This window comes from Hyla sarda, unplaced genomic scaffold, assembly GCF_029499605.1.
Source record: "Hyla sarda isolate aHylSar1 unplaced genomic scaffold, aHylSar1.hap1 scaffold_2050, whole genome shotgun sequence".
NCBI classification, from domain to species: domain Eukaryota; kingdom Metazoa; phylum Chordata; class Amphibia; order Anura; family Hylidae; genus Hyla; species Hyla sarda.
This window is the reverse complement of record NW_026608714.1, coordinates 38,956-56,602: the sequence shown is the minus strand read 5'-3', so window position 1 is coordinate 56,602 and position 17,647 is coordinate 38,956. Positions and strand designations below refer to the sequence as shown.

Sequence of the window (17,647 nt, the reverse complement as noted above, 5' to 3'; positions counted from 1 at the left end):
TGCCTCCACACCAACTACCACCACTGCCACCAGCCCTTCACACCAATTACCGGGACCACTCACTTCCACACCAACAACCTTCTTCCTATGGAACCTTCCCACCCACACCACCACCACTCATGGGATTGGAAGATATCGGTGCATGGATGGACTGAGGCGAGGTGGATGTCAGGAAGAGCGAAATGGAGAGCAATGTCCCTGAAGACCCTGGAGCATGTCGCTGGATGGACTGAGGCGAGGAGGATGTCAAGGAGAGCAGTTGTCGAGGTAAGTGGTTAGAGGGCGTTGCGGAGGAAGGTGTAGTTGTGGGGCATCGTGGAAGGTGGTCCACTGCCTGGAATGGAGGATTCTAGGTTGGGGATCTGCCAAAAGTGGTGTTGTGTCTGTCGAAGCATGTGGGATGTTGAAAATAAAAAGATGGGGGATTTTATTTGCCTTTTTTTTTTTTTATATCAAGAAAACCTCCTCTGCGATCCACCATTGCCTCCAGCCCTTCACACCAACTACCACCACTGCCTCCACACCAACTACCATCATTGCCACCAGCCCTTCACACCAACTACCACCCAGGAACCGGGACCACTCACTTCCACACCAACAACCTTCTTCCTATGGAACCTTCCCACCCACACTCACATACCAGCTACCACAGCCATCCACACCAGAGCTCCTTCTCCAACACCTTATGGGTGCCCAACCATCAACCACTTCACACACACACACACACACACACAGTCCTCCGCTTCCACACTCTGCTGCCACAATTTCTCCAAACGAGCTTCAGGGTGTTCACAGGACTTGAACTCACAACCTCTCTGCTCCAAGGCAGCAGCTCTAACCACTAGACCATGAGAGCTTCATGGAAACTGGCAAGGATGACTGTGGTCTTGGCCTGTTTTGACAAAATCATTTTTTTCCCCACCGGTTCATATACATTTGACTGGGACAGTACAGGCAAGCCGAGAGCTAGTTCGGACTTAGCTTCGAATCCCCCCTCTGTGCGGTTACCCTGGCAAGCCATGTGTTGCGGGGGTATAGCTCAGTGGTAGAGCATTTGACTGCAGATCAAGAGGTCCTTGGCTCAAATCCGAGTGCCCCCTAACACACATTTTTTTTGCTTTACGACTTAACCATATCCCACATATGTAGTGGGGGGGGGGGAGGCGACATAGGAAGAAGGTTGTTGGTGTGGAAGTGAGTGGCCCTGGGTGGTGGGGTGAAGGGCTGGAGGCAGTGGTGGTAGTTGGTGTGAAGGGCTGGAGGCAACGTTGAGGTACAAACAAGCCACATGTTGTGGGGCTGAAGCTCAGTGGTAGAGCATTTGACTGCATGTAAAGAGGTCCGAGTGCCCGTAACACACATTTTTTTTCTTTACAAGCTTAACCGTATCCCACATATGTAGTTTATTGCAGAAAATTAAAAATGTTGAGGTACAGATGAGCTGCATGTTGCGGGGGTATAGCTCAGTGGTAGAGCATTTGACTGCAGATCAAGAGGTCCTTGGTTCAAATCCGAGTGCCCCCTAACACACGCATGCTTTTTTTACAGCTTAACCACATCCTACATATGTTGTTTATAGCAGACCCCCACTAGCTTTGCACTGCAAGATTTTGGTCGCCTCATCCAGTTGATGAGCAGCCACCCTGGAGCGCAGAGGTTCAAGAGGTCCTTGGTTCAAATACAAATGCCCGCTAATGCACAATTTTTTCTTGGTGGGGCATTGTGGTCAGACAGAAAAGAACCATAGAACTTCCTCTGTAGTATAAAGCAGCTGATAAGAGTAAAGAGCTTTAAATACAAGTCATTTACTAATCTGTCTAACTTTTTGGCACCAGTTAATGAAAAAAAAAAAAAAAATTGACACACGAGTATCCCTTTAAGATCTACGAATGTAACTCTTTGATCTTTTTGTGGTTTGACAAAACTTACATCTAAGTTACATTTATAGATTGAACCCACCACCTTTACACTGTAAGGTGGCAAGGCTAACCACTTAGCATTCAGAGATCTTGACATAGCCAGTTGAGAGCTAGCTCCACCTTAGGTTGGAGTCCCCCCCCCCCCTTTCCTCTGTGCAGTTGCTCTGTGTGCCAAAACAGGCCAAGACCTTGGTCGCCGCATATGCCTGACAAGCAGCTCCCACGGCATAGTGGTTAGAGCAGCCGCCTTGGAGCGAAGAGGTTGTGAGTTCGAATCCCGTCGAGACCCTGAAGATGACAGCTGTTAAAAGAGATGGATCGTGAGAACCTGGGATGTCTGGTGGATTGGAAGATATCGGTGCATGGATGGACTGAGGCGAGGTGGATGTCAAGGAGAGCAGTTGTCAAGGTAAGTGGTTGGAGGAAGGTGTAGTTGTGGGGCATTGTGGAAGGTGGACTGAGGCGAGGAGGATGTCAAGGAGAGCAGTTGTCGAGGTAAGTGATTGGAGGAAGGTGTAGTTGTGGGGCATCGTGGAAGGTGGACTGAGGCGAGGAGGATGTCAAGGAGAGCAGTTGTCGAGGTGAGTGGTTAGAGGGCGTTGCGGAGGAAGGTGTAGTTGTGGGGCATTGTGGAAGGTGGTCCACTGCCTGGAATGGAGGATTCTAGGTTGGGGATCTGCCAAAAGTGGTGTTGTGTCTGTTGAAGCATGTGGGATGTTGAAAATAAAAAGATGGGGGATTTTATTTGCCTTTTTTTTGTTTTGTTTTTTTTTCACACCAACTACCACCACTGCCTCCACACCAACTACCACCACTGCCACCAGCCCTTCACACCAATTACCGGGACCACTCACTTCCACACCAACAACCTTCTTCCTATGGAACCTTCCCACCCACACCACCACCACTCATGGGATTGGAAGATATCGGTGCATGGATGGACTGAGGCGAGGTGGATGTCAGGAAGAGCGAAATGGAGAGCAATGTCCCTGAAGACCCTGGAGCATGTCGCTGGATGGACTGAGGCGAGGAGGATGTCAAGGAGAGCAGTTGTCGAGGTAAGTGGTTAGAGGGCGTTGCGGAGGAAGGTGTAGTTGTGGGGCATCGTGGAAGGTGGTCCACTGCCTGGAATGGAGGATTCTAGGTTGGGGATCTGCCAAAAGTGGTGTTGTGTCTGTCGAAGCATGTGGGATGTTGAAAATAAAAAGATGGGGGATTTTATTTGCCTTTTTTTTTTTTTATATCAAGAAAACCTCCTCTGCGATCCACCATTGCCTCCAGCCCTTCACACCAACTACCACCACTGCCTCCACACCAACTACCATCATTGCCACCAGCCCTTCACACCAACTACCACCCAGGAACCGGGACCACTCACTTCCACACCAACAACCTTCTTCCTATGGAACCTTCCCACCCACACTCACATACCAGCTACCACAGCCATCCACACCAGAGCTCCTTCTCCAACACCTTATGGGTGCCCAACCATCAACCACTTCACACACACACACACACACACACACACACACAGTCCTCCGCTTCCACACTCTGCTGCCACAATTTCTCCAAACGAGCTTCAGGGTGTTCACAGGACTTGAACTCACAACCTCTCTGCTCCAAGGCAGCAGCTCTAACCACTAGACCATGAGAGCTTCATGGAAACTGGCAAGGATGACTGTGGTCTTGGCCTGTTTTGACAAAATCATTTTTTTCCCCACCGGTTCATATACATTTGACTGGGACAGTACAGGCAAGCCGAGAGCTAGTTCGGACTTAGCTTCGAATCCCCCCTCTGTGCGGTTACCCTGGCAAGCCATGTGTTGCGGGGGTATAGCTCAGTGGTAGAGCATTTGACTGCAGATCAAGAGGTCCTTGGCTCAAATCCGAGTGCCCCCTAACACACATTTTTTTTGCTTTACGACTTAACCATATCCCACATATGTAGTGGGGGGGGGGGAGGCGACATAGGAAGAAGGTTGTTGGTGTGGAAGTGAGTGGCCCTGGGTGGTGGGGTGAAGGGCTGGAGGCAGTGGTGGTAGTTGGTGTGAAGGGCTGGAGGCAACGTTGAGGTACAAACAAGCCACATGTTGTGGGGCTGAAGCTCAGTGGTAGAGCATTTGACTGCATGTAAAGAGGTCCGAGTGCCCGTAACACACATTTTTTTTCTTTACAAGCTTAACCGTATCCCACATATGTAGTTTATTGCAGAAAATTAAAAATGTTGAGGTACAGATGAGCTGCATGTTGCGGGGGTATAGCTCAGTGGTAGAGCATTTGACTGCAGATCAAGAGGTCCTTGGTTCAAATCCGAGTGCCCCCTAACACACGCATGCTTTTTTTACAGCTTAACCACATCCTACATATGTTGTTTATAGCAGACCCCCACTAGCTTTGCACTGCAAGATTTTGGTCGCCTCATCCAGTTGATGAGCAGCCACCCTGGAGCGCAGAGGTTCAAGAGGTCCTTGGTTCAAATACAAATGCCCGCTAATGCACAATTTTTTCTTGGTGGGGCATTGTGGTCAGACAGAAAAGAACCATAGAACTTCCTCTGTAGTATAAAGCAGCTGATAAGAGTAAAGAGCTTTAAATACAAGTCATTTACTAATCTGTCTAACTTTTTGGCACCAGTTAATGAAAAAAAAAAAAAAATTGACACACGAGTATCCCTTTAAGATCTACGAATGTAACTCTTTGATCTTTTTGTGGTTTGACAAAACTTACATCTAAGTTACATTTATAGATTGAACCCACCACCTTTACACTGTAAGGTGGCAAGGCTAACCACTTAGCATTCAGAGATCTTGACATAGCCAGTTGAGAGCTAGCTCCACCTTAGGTTGGAGTCCCCCCCCCCCTTTCCTCTGTGCAGTTGCTCTGTGTGCCAAAACAGGCCAAGACCTTGGTCGCCGCATATGCCTGACAAGCAGCTCCCACGGCATAGTGGTTAGAGCAGCCGCCTTGGAGCGAAGAGGTTGTGAGTTCGAATCCCGTCGAGACCCTGAAGATGACAGCTGTTAAAAGAGATGGATCGTGAGAACCTGGGATGTCTGGTGGATTGGAAGATATCGGTGCATGGATGGACTGAGGCGAGGTGGATGTCAAGGAGAGCAGTTGTCAAGGTAAGTGGTTGGAGGAAGGTGTAGTTGTGGGGCATTGTGGAAGGTGGACTGAGGCGAGGAGGATGTCAAGGAGAGCAGTTGTCGAGGTAAGTGATTGGAGGAAGGTGTAGTTGTGGGGCATCGTGGAAGGTGGACTGAGGCGAGGAGGATGTCAAGGAGAGCAGTTGTCGAGGTGAGTGGTTAGAGGGCGTTGCGGAGGAAGGTGTAGTTGTGGGGCATCGTGGAAGGTGGTCCACTGCCTGGAATGGAGGATTCTAGGTTGGGGATCTGCCAAAAGTGGTGTTGTGTCTGTTGAAGCATGTGGGATGTTGAAAATAAAAAGATGGGGGATTTTATTTGCCTTTTTTTTGTTTTGTTTTTTTTTCACACCAACTACCACCACTGCCTCCACACCAACTACCACCACTGCCACCAGCCCTTCACACCAATTACCGGGACCACTCACTTCCACACCAACAACCTTCTTCCTATGGAACCTTCCCACCCACACCACCACCACTCATGGGATTGGAAGATATCGGTGCATGGATGGACTGAGGCGAGGTGGATGTCAGGAAGAGCGAAATGGAGAGCAATGTCCCTGAAGACCCTGGAGCATGTCGCTGGATGGACTGAGGCGAGGAGGATGTCAAGGAGAGCAGTTGTCGAGGTAAGTGGTTAGAGGGCGTTGCGGAGGAAGGTGTAGTTGTGGGGCATCGTGGAAGGTGGTCCACTGCCTGGAATGGAGGATTCTAGGTTGGGGATCTGCCAAAAGTGGTGTTGTGTCTGTCGAAGCATGTGGGATGTTGAAAATAAAAAGATGGGGGATTTTATTTGCCTTTTTTTTTTTTTATATCAAGAAAACCTCCTCTGCGATCCACCATTGCCTCCAGCCCTTCACACCAACTACCACCACTGCCTCCACACCAACTACCATCATTGCCACCAGCCCTTCACACCAACTACCACCCAGGAACCGGGACCACTCACTTCCACACCAACAACCTTCTTCCTATGGAACCTTCCCACCCACACTCACATACCAGCTACCACAGCCATCCACACCAGAGCTCCTTCTCCAACACCTTATGGGTGCCCAACCATCAACCACTTCACACACACACACACACACACACACACACACACACACACACACACACACACACAGTCCTCCGCTTCCACACTCTGCTGCCACAATTTCTCCAAACGAGCTTCAGGGTGTTCACAGGACTTGAACTCACAACCTCTCTGCTCCAAGGCAGCAGCTCTAACCACTAGACCATGAGAGCTTCATGGAAACTGGCAAGGATGACTGTGGTCTTGGCCTGTTTTGACAAAATCATTTTTTTCCCCACCGGTTCATATACATTTGACTGGGACAGTACAGGCAAGCCGAGAGCTAGTTCGGACTTAGCTTCGAATCCCCCCTCTGTGCGGTTACCCTGGCAAGCCATGTGTTGCGGGGGTATAGCTCAGTGGTAGAGCATTTGACTGCAGATCAAGAGGTCCTTGGCTCAAATCCGAGTGCCCCCTAACACACATTTTTTTTGCTTTACGACTTAACCATATCCCACATATGTAGTGGGGGGGGGGAGGCGACATAGGAAGAAGGTTGTTGGTGTGGAAGTGAGTGGCCCTGGGTGGTGGGGTGAAGGGCTGGAGGCAGTGGTGGTAGTTGGTGTGAAGGGCTGGAGGCAACGTTGAGGTACAAACAAGCCACATGTTGTGGGGCTGAAGCTCAGTGGTAGAGCATTTGACTGCATGTAAAGAGGTCCGAGTGCCCGTAACACACATTTTTTTTCTTTACAAGCTTAACCGTATCCCACATATGTAGTTTATTGCAGAAAATTAAAAATGTTGAGGTACAGATGAGCTGCATGTTGCGGGGGTATAGCTCAGTGGTAGAGCATTTGACTGCAGATCAAGAGGTCCTTGGTTCAAATCCGAGTGCCCCCTAACACACGCATGCTTTTTTTACAGCTTAACCACATCCTACATATGTTGTTTATAGCAGACCCCCACTAGCTTTGCACTGCAAGATTTTGGTCGCCTCATCCAGTTGATGAGCAGCCACCCTGGAGCGCAGAGGTTCAAGAGGTCCTTGGTTCAAATACAAATGCCCGCTAATGCACAATTTTTTCTTGGTGGGGCATTGTGGTCAGACAGAAAAGAACCATAGAACTTCCTCTGTAGTATAAAGCAGCTGATAAGAGTAAAGAGCTTTAAATACAAGTCATTTACTAATCTGTCTAACTTTTTGGCACCAGTTAATGAAAAAAAAAAAAAAATTGACACACGAGTATCCCTTTAAGATCTACGAATGTAACTCTTTGATCTTTTTGTGGTTTGACAAAACTTACATCTAAGTTACATTTATAGATTGAACCCACCACCTTTACACTGTAAGGTGGCAAGGCTAACCACTTAGCATTCAGAGATCTTGACATAGCCAGTTGAGAGCTAGCTCCACCTTAGGTTGGAGTCCCCCCCCCCCTTTCCTCTGTGCAGTTGCTCTGTGTGCCAAAACAGGCCAAGACCTTGGTCGCCGCATATGCCTGACAAGCAGCTCCCACGGCATAGTGGTTAGAGCAGCCGCCTTGGAGCGAAGAGGTTGTGAGTTCGAATCCCGTCGAGACCCTGAAGATGACAGCTGTTAAAAGAGATGGATCGTGAGAACCTGGGATGTCTGGTGGATTGGAAGATATCGGTGCATGGATGGACTGAGGCGAGGTGGATGTCAAGGAGAGCAGTTGTCAAGGTAAGTGGTTGGAGGAAGGTGTAGTTGTGGGGCATTGTGGAAGGTGGACTGAGGCGAGGAGGATGTCAAGGAGAGCAGTTGTCGAGGTAAGTGATTGGAGGAAGGTGTAGTTGTGGGGCATCGTGGAAGGTGGACTGAGGCGAGGAGGATGTCAAGGAGAGCAGTTGTCGAGGTGAGTGGTTAGAGGGCGTTGCGGAGGAAGGTGTAGTTGTGGGGCATTGTGGAAGGTGGTCCACTGCCTGGAATGGAGGATTCTAGGTTGGGGATCTGCCAAAAGTGGTGTTGTGTCTGTTGAAGCATGTGGGATGTTGAAAATAAAAAGATGGGGGATTTTATTTGCCTTTTTTTTGTTTTGTTTTTTTTTCACACCAACTACCACCACTGCCTCCACACCAACTACCACCACTGCCACCAGCCCTTCACACCAATTACCGGGACCACTCACTTCCACACCAACAACCTTCTTCCTATGGAACCTTCCCACCCACACCACCACCACTCATGGGATTGGAAGATATCGGTGCATGGATGGACTGAGGCGAGGTGGATGTCAGGAAGAGCGAAATGGAGAGCAATGTCCCTGAAGACCCTGGAGCATGTCGCTGGATGGACTGAGGCGAGGAGGATGTCAAGGAGAGCAGTTGTCGAGGTAAGTGGTTAGAGGGCGTTGCGGAGGAAGGTGTAGTTGTGGGGCATCGTGGAAGGTGGTCCACTGCCTGGAATGGAGGATTCTAGGTTGGGGATCTGCCAAAAGTGGTGTTGTGTCTGTCGAAGCATGTGGGATGTTGAAAATAAAAAGATGGGGGATTTTATTTGCCTTTTTTTTTTTTTATATCAAGAAAACCTCCTCTGCGATCCACCATTGCCTCCAGCCCTTCACACCAACTACCACCACTGCCTCCACACCAACTACCATCATTGCCACCAGCCCTTCACACCAACTACCACCCAGGAACCGGGACCACTCACTTCCACACCAACAACCTTCTTCCTATGGAACCTTCCCACCCACACTCACATACCAGCTACCACAGCCATCCACACCAGAGCTCCTTCTCCAACACCTTATGGGTGCCCAACCATCAACCACTTCACACACACACACACACACACACACACACACACACACACACACACAGTCCTCCGCTTCCACACTCTGCTGCCACAATTTCTCCAAACGAGCTTCAGGGTGTTCACAGGACTTGAACTCACAACCTCTCTGCTCCAAGGCAGCAGCTCTAACCACTAGACCATGAGAGCTTCATGGAAACTGGCAAGGATGACTGTGGTCTTGGCCTGTTTTGACAAAATCATTTTTTTCCCCACCGGTTCATATACATTTGACTGGGACAGTACAGGCAAGCCGAGAGCTAGTTCGGACTTAGCTTCGAATCCCCCCTCTGTGCGGTTACCCTGGCAAGCCATGTGTTGCGGGGGTATAGCTCAGTGGTAGAGCATTTGACTGCAGATCAAGAGGTCCTTGGCTCAAATCCGAGTGCCCCCTAACACACATTTTTTTTGCTTTACGACTTAACCATATCCCACATATGTAGTGGGGGGGGGGAGGCGACATAGGAAGAAGGTTGTTGGTGTGGAAGTGAGTGGCCCTGGGTGGTGGGGTGAAGGGCTGGAGGCAGTGGTGGTAGTTGGTGTGAAGGGCTGGAGGCAACGTTGAGGTACAAACAAGCCACATGTTGTGGGGCTGAAGCTCAGTGGTAGAGCATTTGACTGCATGTAAAGAGGTCCGAGTGCCCGTAACACACATTTTTTTTCTTTACAAGCTTAACCGTATCCCACATATGTAGTTTATTGCAGAAAATTAAAAATGTTGAGGTACAGATGAGCTGCATGTTGCGGGGGTATAGCTCAGTGGTAGAGCATTTGACTGCAGATCAAGAGGTCCTTGGTTCAAATCCGAGTGCCCCCTAACACACGCATGCTTTTTTTACAGCTTAACCACATCCTACATATGTTGTTTATAGCAGACCCCCACTAGCTTTGCACTGCAAGATTTTGGTCGCCTCATCCAGTTGATGAGCAGCCACCCTGGAGCGCAGAGGTTCAAGAGGTCCTTGGTTCAAATACAAATGCCCGCTAATGCACAATTTTTTCTTGGTGGGGCATTGTGGTCAGACAGAAAAGAACCATAGAACTTCCTCTGTAGTATAAAGCAGCTGATAAGAGTAAAGAGCTTTAAATACAAGTCATTTACTAATCTGTCTAACTTTTTGGCACCAGTTAATGAAAAAAAAAAAAAAATTGACACACGAGTATCCCTTTAAGATCTACAAATGTAACTCTTTGATCTTTTTGTGGTTTGACAAAACTTACATCTAAGTTACATTTATAGATTGAACCCACCACCTTTACACTGTAAGGTGGCAAGGCTAACCACTTAGCATTCAGAGATCTTGACATAGCCAGTTGAGAGCTAGCTCCACCTTAGGTTGGAGTCCCCCCCCCCCTTTCCTCTGTGCAGTTGCTCTGTGTGCCAAAACAGGCCAAGACCTTGGTCGCCGCATATGCCTGACAAGCAGCTCCCACGGCATAGTGGTTAGAGCAGCCGCCTTGGAGCGAAGAGGTTGTGAGTTCGAATCCCGTCGAGACCCTGAAGATGACAGCTGTTAAAAGAGATGGATCGTGAGAACCTGGGATGTCTGGTGGATTGGAAGATATCGGTGCATGGATGGACTGAGGCGAGGTGGATGTCAAGGAGAGCAGTTGTCAAGGTAAGTGGTTGGAGGAAGGTGTAGTTGTGGGGCATTGTGGAAGGTGGACTGAGGCGAGGAGGATGTCAAGGAGAGCAGTTGTCGAGGTAAGTGATTGGAGGAAGGTGTAGTTGTGGGGCATCGTGGAAGGTGGACTGAGGCGAGGAGGATGTCAAGGAGAGCAGTTGTCGAGGTGAGTGGTTAGAGGGCGTTGCGGAGGAAGGTGTAGTTGTGGGGCATCGTGGAAGGTGGTCCACTGCCTGGAATGGAGGATTCTAGGTTGGGGATCTGCCAAAAGTGGTGTTGTGTCTGTTGAAGCATGTGGGATGTTGAAAATAAAAAGATGGGGGATTTTATTTGCCTTTTTTTTGTTTTGTTTTTTTTTCACACCAACTACCACCACTGCCTCCACACCAACTACCACCACTGCCACCAGCCCTTCACACCAATTACCGGGACCACTCACTTCCACACCAACAACCTTCTTCCTATGGAACCTTCCCACCCACACCACCACCACTCATGGGATTGGAAGATATCGGTGCATGGATGGACTGAGGCGAGGTGGATGTCAGGAAGAGCGAAATGGAGAGCAATGTCCCTGAAGACCCTGGAGCATGTCGCTGGATGGACTGAGGCGAGGAGGATGTCAAGGAGAGCAGTTGTCGAGGTAAGTGGTTAGAGGGCGTTGCGGAGGAAGGTGTAGTTGTGGGGCATCGTGGAAGGTGGTCCACTGCCTGGAATGGAGGATTCTAGGTTGGGGATCTGCCAAAAGTGGTGTTGTGTCTGTCGAAGCATGTGGGATGTTGAAAATAAAAAGATGGGGGATTTTATTTGCCTTTTTTTTTTTTTATATCAAGAAAACCTCCTCTGCGATCCACCATTGCCTCCAGCCCTTCACACCAACTACCACCACTGCCTCCACACCAACTACCATCATTGCCACCAGCCCTTCACACCAACTACCACCCAGGAACCGGGACCACTCACTTCCACACCAACAACCTTCTTCCTATGGAACCTTCCCACCCACACTCACATACCAGCTACCACAGCCATCCACACCAGAGCTCCTTCTCCAACACCTTATGGGTGCCCAACCATCAACCACTTCACACACACACACACACACACACACACACACACACACACACACACACACACACACACACACACACACACACACAGTCCTCCGCTTCCACACTCTGCTGCCACAATTTCTCCAAACGAGCTTCAGGGTGTTCACAGGACTTGAACTCACAACCTCTCTGCTCCAAGGTAGCAGCTCTAACCACTAGACCATGAGAGCTTCATGGAAACTGGCAAGGATGACTGTGGTCTTGGCCTGTTTTGACAAAATCATTTTTTTCCCCACCGGTTCATATACATTTGACTGGGACAGTACAGGCAAGCCGAGAGCTAGTTCGGACTTAGCTTCGAATCCCCCCTCTGTGCGGTTACCCTGGCAAGCCATGTGTTGCGGGGGTATAGCTCAGTGGTAGAGCATTTGACTGCAGATCAAGAGGTCCTTGGCTCAAATCCGAGTGCCCCCTAACACACATTTTTTTTGCTTTACGACTTAACCATATCCCACATATGTAGTGGGGGGGGGGAGGCGACATAGGAAGAAGGTTGTTGGTGTGGAAGTGAGTGGCCCTGGGTGGTGGGGTGAAGGGCTGGAGGCAGTGGTGGTAGTTGGTGTGAAGGGCTGGAGGCAACGTTGAGGTACAAACAAGCCACATGTTGTGGGGCTGAAGCTCAGTGGTAGAGCATTTGACTGCATGTAAAGAGGTCCGAGTGCCCGTAACACACATTTTTTTTCTTTACAAGCTTAACCGTATCCCACATATGTAGTTTATTGCAGAAAATTAAAAATGTTGAGGTACAGATGAGCTGCATGTTGCGGGGGTATAGCTCAGTGGTAGAGCATTTGACTGCAGATCAAGAGGTCCTTGGTTCAAATCCGAGTGCCCCCTAACACACGCATGCTTTTTTTACAGCTTAACCACATCCTACATATGTTGTTTATAGCAGACCCCCACTAGCTTTGCACTGCAAGATTTTGGTCGCCTCATCCAGTTGATGAGCAGCCACCCTGGAGCGCAGAGGTTCAAGAGGTCCTTGGTTCAAATACAAATGCCCGCTAATGCACAATTTTTTCTTGGTGGGGCATTGTGGTCAGACAGAAAAGAACCATAGAACTTCCTCTGTAGTATAAAGCAGCTGATAAGAGTAAAGAGCTTTAAATACAAGTCATTTACTAATCTGTCTAACTTTTTGGCACCAGTTAATGAAAAAAAAAAAAAAATTGACACACGAGTATCCCTTTAAGATCTACGAATGTAACTCTTTGATCTTTTTGTGGTTTGACAAAACTTACATCTAAGTTACATTTATAGATTGAACCCACCACCTTTACACTGTAAGGTGGCAAGGCTAACCACTTAGCATTCAGAGATCTTGACATAGCCAGTTGAGAGCTAGCTCCACCTTAGGTTGGAGTCCCCCCCCCCCTTTCCTCTGTGCAGTTGCTCTGTGTGCCAAAACAGGCCAAGACCTTGGTCGCCGCATATGCCTGACAAGCAGCTCCCACGGCATAGTGGTTAGAGCAGCCGCCTTGGAGCGAAGAGGTTGTGAGTTCGAATCCCGTCGAGACCCTGAAGATGACAGCTGTTAAAAGAGATGGATCGTGAGAACCTGGGATGTCTGGTGGATTGGAAGATATCGGTGCATGGATGGACTGAGGCGAGGTGGATGTCAAGGAGAGCAGTTGTCAAGGTAAGTGGTTGGAGGAAGGTGTAGTTGTGGGGCATTGTGGAAGGTGGACTGAGGCGAGGAGGATGTCAAGGAGAGCAGTTGTCGAGGTAAGTGATTGGAGGAAGGTGTAGTTGTGGGGCATCGTGGAAGGTGGACTGAGGCGAGGAGGATGTCAAGGAGAGCAGTTGTCGAGGTGAGTGGTTAGAGGGCGTTGCGGAGGAAGGTGTAGTTGTGGGGCATCGTGGAAGGTGGTCCACTGCCTGGAATGGAGGATTCTAGGTTGGGGATCTGCCAAAAGTGGTGTTGTGTCTGTTGAAGCATGTGGGATGTTGAAAATAAAAAGATGGGGGATTTTATTTGCCTTTTTTTTGTTTTGTTTTTTTTTCACACCAACTACCACCACTGCCTCCACACCAACTACCACCACTGCCACCAGCCCTTCACACCAATTACCGGGACCACTCACTTCCACACCAACAACCTTCTTCCTATGGAACCTTCCCACCCACACCACCACCACTCATGGGATTGGAAGATATCGGTGCATGGATGGACTGAGGCGAGGTGGATGTCAGGAAGAGCGAAATGGAGAGCAATGTCCCTGAAGACCCTGGAGCATGTCGCTGGATGGACTGAGGCGAGGAGGATGTCAAGGAGAGCAGTTGTCGAGGTAAGTGGTTAGAGGGCGTTGCGGAGGAAGGTGTAGTTGTGGGGCATCGTGGAAGGTGGTCCACTGCCTGGAATGGAGGATTCTAGGTTGGGGATCTGCCAAAAGTGGTGTTGTGTCTGTCGAAGCATGTGGGATGTTGAAAATAAAAAGATGGGGGATTTTATTTGCCTTTTTTTTTTTTTATATCAAGAAAACCTCCTCTGCGATCCACCATTGCCTCCAGCCCTTCACACCAACTACCACCACTGCCTCCACACCAACTACCATCATTGCCACCAGCCCTTCACACCAACTACCACCCAGGAACCGGGATCACTTCCACACCAACAACCTTCTTCCTATGGAACCTTCCCACCCACACTCACATACCAGCTACCACAGCCATCCACACCAGAGCTCCTTCTCCAACACCTTATGGGTGCCCAACCATCAACCACTTCACACACACACACACACACACACACACACACACACACACACAGTCCTCCGCTTCCACACTCTGCTGCCACAATTTCTCCAAACGAGCTTCAGGGTGTTCACAGGACTTGAACTCACAACCTCTCTGCTCCAAGGCAGCAGCTCTAACCACTAGACCATGAGAGCTTCATGGAAACTGGCAAGGATGACTGTGGTCTTGGCCTGTTTTGACAAAATCATTTTTTTCCCCACCGGTTCATATACATTTGACTGGGACAGTACAGGCAAGCCGAGAGCTAGTTCGGACTTAGCTTCGAATCCCCCCTCTGTGCGGTTACCCTGGCAAGCCATGTGTTGCGGGGGTATAGCTCAGTGGTAGAGCATTTGACTGCAGATCAAGAGGTCCTTGGCTCAAATCCGAGTGCCCCCTAACACACATTTTTTTTGCTTTACGACTTAACCATATCCCACATATGTAGTGGGGGGGGGGAGGCGACATAGGAAGAAGGTTGTTGGTGTGGAAGTGAGTGGCCCTGGGTGGTGGGGTGAAGGGCTGGAGGCAGTGGTGGTAGTTGGTGTGAAGGGCTGGAGGCAACGTTGAGGTACAAACAAGCCACATGTTGTGGGGCTGAAGCTCAGTGGTAGAGCATTTGACTGCATGTAAAGAGGTCCGAGTGCCCGTAACACACATTTTTTTTCTTTACAAGCTTAACCGTATCCCACATATGTAGTTTATTGCAGAAAATTAAAAATGTTGAGGTACAGATGAGCTGCATGTTGCGGGGGTATAGCTCAGTGGTAGAGCATTTGACTGCAGATCAAGAGGTCCTTGGTTCAAATCCGAGTGCCCCCTAACACACGCATGCTTTTTTTACAGCTTAACCACATCCTACATATGTTGTTTATAGCAGACCCCCACTAGCTTTGCACTGCAAGATTTTGGTCGCCTCATCCAGTTGATGAGCAGCCACCCTGGAGCGCAGAGGTTCAAGAGGTCCTTGGTTCAAATACAAATGCCCGCTAATGCACAATTTTTTCTTGGTGGGGCATTGTGGTCAGACAGAAAAGAACCATAGAACTTCCTCTGTAGTATAAAGCAGCTGATAAGAGTAAAGAGCTTTAAATACAAGTCATTTACTAATCTGTCTAACTTTTTGGCACCAGTTAATGAAAAAAAAAAAAAAATTGACACACGAGTATCCCTTTAAGATCTACGAATGTAACTCTTTGATCTTTTTGTGGTTTGACAAAACTTACATCTAAGTTACATTTATAGATTGAACCCACCACCTTTACACTGTAAGGTGGCAAGGCTAACCACTTAGCATTCAGAGATCTTGACATAGCCAGTTGAGAGCTAGCTCCACCTTAGGTTGGAGTCCCCCCCCCCCTTTCCTCTGTGCAGTTGCTCTGTGTGCCAAAACAGGCCAAGACCTTGGTCGCCGCATATGCCTGACAAGCAGCTCCCACGGCATAGTGGTTAGAGCAGCCGCCTTGGAGCGAAGAGGTTGTGAGTTCGAATCCCGTCGAGACCCTGAAGATGACAGCTGTTAAAAGAGATGGATCGTGAGAACCTGGGATGTCTGGTGGATTGGAAGATATCGGTGCATGGATGGACTGAGGCGAGGTGGATGTCAAGGAGAGCAGTTGTCAAGGTAAGTGGTTGGAGGAAGGTGTAGTTGTGGGGCATTGTGGAAGGTGGACTGAGGCGAGGAGGATGTCAAGGAGAGCAGTTGTCGAGGTAAGTGATTGGAGGAAGGTGTAGTTGTGGGGCATCGTGGAAGGTGGACTGAGGCGAGGAGGATGTCAAGGAGAGCAGTTGTCGAGGTGAGTGGTTAGAGGGCGTTGCGGAGGAAGGTGTAGTTGTGGGGCATCGTGGAAGGTGGTCCACTGCCTGGAATGGAGGATTCTAGGTTGGGGATCTGCCAAAAGTGGTGTTGTGTCTGTTGAAGCATGTGGGATGTTGAAAATAAAAAGATGGGGGATTTTATTTGCCTTTTTTTTGTTTTGTTTTTTTTTCACACCAACTACCACCACTGCCTCCACACCAACTACCACCACTGCCACCAGCCCTTCACACCAATTACCGGGACCACTCACTTCCACACCAACAACCTTCTTCCTATGGAACCTTCCCACCCACACCACCACCACTCATGGGATTGGAAGATATCGGTGCATGGATGGACTGAGGCGAGGTGGATGTCAGGAAGAGCGAAATGGAGAGCAATGTCCCTGAAGACCCTGGAGCATGTCGCTGGATGGACTGAGGCGAGGAGGATGTCAAGGAGAGCAGTTGTCGAGGTAAGTGGTTAGAGGGCGTTGCGGAGGAAGGTGTAGTTGTGGGGCATCGTGGAAGGTGGTCCACTGCCTGGAATGGAGGATTCTAGGTTGGGGATCTGCCAAAAGTGGTGTTGTGTCTGTCGAAGCATGTGGGATGTTGAAAATAAAAAGATGGGGGATTTTATTTGCCTTTTTTTTTTTTTATATCAAGAAAACCTCCTCTGCGATCCACCATTGCCTCCAGCCCTTCACACCAACTACCACCACTGCCTCCACACCAACTACCATCATTGCCACCAGCCCTTCACACCAACTACCACCCAGGAACCGGGACCACTCACTTCCACACCAACAACCTTCTTCCTATGGAACCTTCCCACCCACACTCACATACCAGCTACCACAGCCATCCACACCAGAGCTCCTTCTCCAACACCTTATGGGTGCCCAACCATCAACCACTTCACACACACACACACACACAGTCCTCCGCTTCCACACTCTGCTGCCACAATTTCTCCAAACGAGCTTCAGGGTGTTCACAGGACTTGAACTCACAACCTCTCTGCTCCAAGGCAGCAGCTCTAACCACTAGACCATGAGAGCTTCATGGAAACTGGCAAGGATGACTGTGGTCTTGGCCTGTTTTGACAAAATCATTTTTTTCCCCACCGGTTCATATACATTTGACTGGGACAGTACAGGCAAGCCGAGAGCTAGTTCGGACTTAGCTTCGAATCCCCCCTCTGTGCGGTTACCCTGGCAAGCCATGTGTTGCGGGGGTATAGCTCAGTGGTAGAGCATTTGACTGCAGATCAAGAGGTCCTTGGCTCAAATCCGAGTGCCCCCTAACACACATTTTTTTTGCTTTACGACTTAACCATATCCCACATATGTAGTGGGGGGGGGGAGGCGACATAGGAAGAAGGTTGTTGGTGTGGAAGTGAGTGGCCCTGGGTGGTGGGGTGAAGGGCTGGAGGCAGTGGTGGTAGTTGGTGTGAAGGGCTGGAGGCAACGTTGAGGTACAAACA

The 17,647-nt window shown here is 49.3% G+C and overlaps 13 non-coding genes across 13 annotated transcripts; all 13 read left to right on the top strand.

Annotated features, from left to right (window-relative positions):
* Positions 1–1,028: 1,028 nt before the first annotated feature.
* Positions 1,029–1,100, top strand: TRNAC-GCA (transfer RNA cysteine (anticodon GCA)). The gene has a single exon. It is a non-coding gene; the product is annotated as a tRNA-Cys (tRNA).
* Positions 1,101–1,452: 352 nt separating this feature from the next.
* Positions 1,453–1,524, top strand: TRNAC-GCA (transfer RNA cysteine (anticodon GCA)). The gene has a single exon. It is a non-coding gene; the product is annotated as a tRNA-Cys (tRNA).
* Positions 1,525–3,746: 2,222 nt separating this feature from the next.
* On the top strand, positions 3,747–3,818 carry TRNAC-GCA (transfer RNA cysteine (anticodon GCA)). Its single transcript has one exon. It is a non-coding gene; the product is annotated as a tRNA-Cys (tRNA).
* Positions 3,819–4,170: 352 nt separating this feature from the next.
* On the top strand, positions 4,171–4,242 carry TRNAC-GCA (transfer RNA cysteine (anticodon GCA)). The gene has a single exon. It is a non-coding gene; the product is annotated as a tRNA-Cys (tRNA).
* A 2,242-nt stretch (positions 4,243–6,484) lies between these two features.
* On the top strand, positions 6,485–6,556 carry TRNAC-GCA (transfer RNA cysteine (anticodon GCA)). Its single transcript has one exon. It is a non-coding gene; the product is annotated as a tRNA-Cys (tRNA).
* Positions 6,557–6,907: 351 nt separating this feature from the next.
* On the top strand, positions 6,908–6,979 carry TRNAC-GCA (transfer RNA cysteine (anticodon GCA)). Its single transcript has one exon. It is a non-coding gene; the product is annotated as a tRNA-Cys (tRNA).
* A 2,234-nt stretch (positions 6,980–9,213) lies between these two features.
* Positions 9,214–9,285, top strand: TRNAC-GCA (transfer RNA cysteine (anticodon GCA)). Its single transcript has one exon. It is a non-coding gene; the product is annotated as a tRNA-Cys (tRNA).
* A 351-nt stretch (positions 9,286–9,636) lies between these two features.
* TRNAC-GCA (transfer RNA cysteine (anticodon GCA)) lies at positions 9,637–9,708 on the top strand. The gene has a single exon. It is a non-coding gene; the product is annotated as a tRNA-Cys (tRNA).
* A 2,262-nt stretch (positions 9,709–11,970) lies between these two features.
* TRNAC-GCA (transfer RNA cysteine (anticodon GCA)) lies at positions 11,971–12,042 on the top strand. Its single transcript has one exon. It is a non-coding gene; the product is annotated as a tRNA-Cys (tRNA).
* A 351-nt stretch (positions 12,043–12,393) lies between these two features.
* Positions 12,394–12,465, top strand: TRNAC-GCA (transfer RNA cysteine (anticodon GCA)). Its single transcript has one exon. It is a non-coding gene; the product is annotated as a tRNA-Cys (tRNA).
* A 2,226-nt stretch (positions 12,466–14,691) lies between these two features.
* TRNAC-GCA (transfer RNA cysteine (anticodon GCA)) lies at positions 14,692–14,763 on the top strand. Its single transcript has one exon. It is a non-coding gene; the product is annotated as a tRNA-Cys (tRNA).
* A 351-nt stretch (positions 14,764–15,114) lies between these two features.
* Positions 15,115–15,186, top strand: TRNAC-GCA (transfer RNA cysteine (anticodon GCA)). The gene has a single exon. It is a non-coding gene; the product is annotated as a tRNA-Cys (tRNA).
* A 2,208-nt stretch (positions 15,187–17,394) lies between these two features.
* On the top strand, positions 17,395–17,466 carry TRNAC-GCA (transfer RNA cysteine (anticodon GCA)). The gene has a single exon. It is a non-coding gene; the product is annotated as a tRNA-Cys (tRNA).
* The last annotated feature ends 181 nt before the right edge of the window (positions 17,467–17,647 follow it).